The 4,193-nt window shown below is 47.6% G+C and overlaps 1 pseudogene; it reads right to left on the bottom strand.

Annotated features, from left to right (window-relative positions):
• Nucleotides 1-1,165: 1,165 nt before the first annotated feature.
• On the bottom strand, nucleotides 1,166-2,272 carry LOC102906044 (lys-63-specific deubiquitinase BRCC36 pseudogene; annotated as a pseudogene).
• Nucleotides 2,273-4,193: the final 1,921 nt, after the last annotated feature.

Below are 4,193 nucleotides of genomic sequence, written 5' to 3'. Positions count from 1 at the left end.
AATCTTGGCATCTTTCTTAGCTTGCTCCATTGGGTTGATGCTATTTATACCAATTTCAATACTCTGAAAAATCTTTTTTCCCCCACCTTCTACTTGGATTGTTTCTTTTTGAGTATTGGGCATATTTTCCATATTGACCAGATACTACATGGTTTGCAAGTAGTGTCTTGCCTTTCCTCTTCTTGGTTATTTTTACAAAATAAAAAGGTTATTTTGACAAAATCCAATATGCTTACTTGGTTTTATTGTGGATTGTGCTGTGGAGTGGATGCTTGAGAATGTGTCTCCTGAATCTCCTATGATTTTTTTTTTCTAAAAGTTTCCCATCTTACATTTAAATCCATGAAACATTTTGAGGTACTTTTACAATTTATGTAGCTGGCCTTTGCAGGTTCAGTTGTTGAAATGACTGTCCTTTCTTCACTGAACTACTTTCACACCTTGTCAGAATCAGTCAGACATATTATTGTGGGCTTATTTCGGGATCTTCTTTTCTATTCCACAACGTGAACTACCTGTTTATTCCCCTGTGACTACCAGGGTATCTTGATTACTGGACCTTTACAGTAAGTTGTGAAGTTGTGTAATTCGAGTCCTCCGGCCTTATCTTCTTCAAAGCTGATGTTGTTGATTAAATTGTATGTCAGGTGGTTGTTGTTTGTTTTTGCTCTTTTTTGGGGGGGGGGCTGCCACCCAGCTCCCAGATAAATCACACTCACAGGCTTATTCTTACTTATAAATGTCCGATCTTAGCTTGGCTTGTTTCTAGCCAGCTTTCCTTGACTTATATTACCTCATCTATCTTTTGCCTTTGGGCTTTTATTGTTCTCTATTTCTCTGTACCTTTTATTATTTCTTACTCTGTGGCTTGCTGTGTAGCTGGGTGACTGGCCCCTGGTCCTCCTCTTTCCTCTCTCATTCCTTCTTTCTTTTCTCCCAGATTTCTCCATCTATTTATTCTCTCTGCCTGCCAGCCCCGCCTACATCCTTTCTCCTGCCTTGCCATTGGCTGTTCTTTTCTTTATTAGACCATCAGGTGTTTTAGACAGGCACAGTAACAGAGTTTCACAGAGTTAAACAAATGCAACATAAACAAAAGTAACACACCTTAATATAATATTCCCCGACACCAAGTATTTTCCTCTGCTCACATTTCTGTTCTGCTTTACTCCGGGGGAGACAACTCTTCCATGCGGTCTTCCTTTTCTCATTGAAGCCCTTGCAGATGTTGCTGGGTTTGCTCCAGACTGTCCTCCAAACACTGCAGGAGGAGGTCCTGTGACTGACATCTGACTGTACAGATGCTAGGCAAGCACAGAGCCGCTGTGGATCTTGGCTACTAAGTCCAGATGTGTAAGGCTGAGTCCTCCTATATACGATGTCCTAGTCTTCCTGACCCAGGATGCCCAGCAGCTCAAGTATTCAAGACATACTTTCCCAATGAGGTACAATATGGATTGGGATTTCAGTTCTCTCATACTCTGACCTCTTTGGGGTTTGTATGGATTAGAAACAAGTGTAGAGTACCCGACTGGTCTTTGTGGGTTTTGTCCTCTTTTAAACAACAACAACAACAACAGAAAGCACATCCTACAAAGCCTTGATGCATCATCTTGTACATGGCTTGTGTATGAACATCAACACAGCAGGACCATATAATTCTATGAGGGTGGGAATGATACCAGCCAGAGACTCTCGTGGGATGACCTGTTAGTTCTGCTAACTCTCCTGCCTCTGTGGAGGCTGCAGACAGGAAGCTGCTCTGGGAAGATTTCTACTCAATCCTCTCTCTTGTTAGAATACCTCAAGATGATGACAGAGGCATATGAGAAATCCGAATGGCATCTGCTTTGTCCTCAACTGTGTGCACTTCAGTTCCAGTTGATGTAAATTTGGAGTCACCCCCCTGTGTTGTGACTCAACTCCCCTATACACAGACCCGTCACCTCCCCCTCTTCTGTGCTCAGATATGGATGAGACAAACTAGGAAAGCATCACACTCCAGATGAATAGCCTGCACTGCCTGAACTGCAGATACCACCTGCACTGCATGCACCACCTGCACTGCATGCACCACCTGTACTGCATGCACCACCTGCACTGCAGATACCACCTGCACTGCATGCACCACCTGCACTACATATACCACCTGCACTGCATATACCACCTGCACTGCATGCACCACCTGCACTACATATACCACCTGCACTGCATATACCACCTGCACTGCATGCACCACCTGCATTGCATATACCACCTGCACTGCATACATCATCTGCACCAATTGTACCACCTGCACTGCACTGCCTGCACCACCTGTACCCACCTGCACCACCCTGAACCCACCTGCACCACCTGTGCCCACCCGCACTGCCTGTGCCCACCCGCACCGCCTGTGCCCACCTGTACCGCCTGTGCCCACCTGCACCGCCTGTGCCCACCTGCACCGCCTGTGCCCACATGCACCGCCTGTGCCCACCTGCACCTCCTGCACCACCTGTGCCCACCTGCACCACCTGTGCCCACCTGCACCACCTGTGCCCACCTGCACTGCTTGTGCCCACCTGCACCGCCTGTGCCCACCTGCACTGCCCTTGCCACCTGCACCGCCTGTGCCCACCTGCACCTCCTGCACTGCCTGTGCCCACCTGCACCGCCTGTGCCCACCTGCACCGCCCTCACCACCTACACTACCTGCTCTGCTGTCTTGGGTGGCTCCACTCACATCCTCCTTGGTCCCATTGCAGCCTGGCCAACCTGGTGCTTAGACCCAGCCTTCCCAGCCAGGCACTCAGAGCTCCACCCAGGCCTGACCTCAAGGCATGAGTTTATTTTGGAAATCTAAGACATAATTTGAAAAGGTGATTAGGCTAACACTCCATGTCTGAAAACTGTATTTCTATCAGAATGAAATGTGTATGGCTGGTAAACGTGTTTTATAGGAAACAGGTACTATCAAGAAAAAATGTGCATTATAACCTTCCATTTCTGACAACAGAGTACATGAACTCTCAAAAAGGTCATGATTTAATAAGCAATCAAAATCAAATATATATGATGAGCTGGGTAGGACATCCCATAATCCCAGCACTCAGGAGGCAGATGCAAGAAGGGTCATACATGAGTTCGAAGGCCATCTAGGTTATTCAGGGATCTCAAGGCCACCAATAGATATATTCAGAGACGCTGTCTCAGGAGAAGGGGTAGGGGATGGAAAGGGGGGACCCCTAGAACTGGCCGGGAGCTTCTAAATGAAATGGGCTTAGGTATCAGACACATATTCTTCCGGGAACACCTAGGAAAGCTAGGGAAAATACAAACATGTCTGCCGGGAAAAGCCGCTGCTGAAGCAACAAGAGAAAAGGTAATAAAATTCAGAGGAGAGAAACCTCAAACAAGGATCTGAGCTCCTGTAACCACTTTTCTGCGGGTGTGTGTAGGAGGAATTCATCCTGAGCAGGAGCAAAGGGCTGAAGACACAGCTTTCACCGGAGGAGAGAGCCGCTTCTGACCGACCCAGACGGAGCAGGGCCCCGCAGTTTTACGTTGCTGGAGAGCCACCGTATCAGGACCTCATTCATGGATGGTTTTCCCTTGGAGACCGCTACACAAGAAGGAGGAACACAAACCCCAGCTGAGGAGCCGAGTGAAGCTTGTGGCCGCCTCACAGAAATGAAAGACGAAATGGGAAACGAACCCCAGTCAGCACGTCAGCCCTCAGCTGAAAGCCCCAGAGCATGGTCAACAGAAGAGAAGTGACCCGAAAGTAAGATGAGCTACGCCAAGAGGGTAGCCCAGAGTCCAGCCATGTTTTCTCATTAAACAAAAGTGGTCAACTACCAACGTTTAGCCAGGGAAATAATGAACCTTCCCTGGTGGAAGATAGCATTGTCTGGGGACTCTCTAACATTCAGTAAATAGTATCCACCATTTGGTTAAGAAGTATAAGGAGCTGGGCGGTGGTGGCGCACACCTTTAATCCCAGCACTCGGGAGGCAGAGCCAGGCGGATCTCTGTGAGTTCGGCCAGCCTGGTCTCCAAAGCGAGTTCCAGGAAAGGCACAAAGCTACACAGAGAAACCCTGTCTCGAAAAACCAAAAAAAAAAAAAAAAAAGTATAAGGGATGAGGGCTGGAGAGATGACTGAGCAATTAAAAGAACTGGCCATTCTTCCAGAAGAATTGAGTTCAGCTC

This window comes from Peromyscus maniculatus, chromosome 17, assembly GCF_049852395.1.
Source record: "Peromyscus maniculatus bairdii isolate BWxNUB_F1_BW_parent chromosome 17, HU_Pman_BW_mat_3.1, whole genome shotgun sequence".
Classification (NCBI taxonomy): domain Eukaryota; kingdom Metazoa; phylum Chordata; class Mammalia; order Rodentia; family Cricetidae; genus Peromyscus; species Peromyscus maniculatus.
This window is presented reverse-complemented; position numbering and strand designations above follow the sequence as displayed.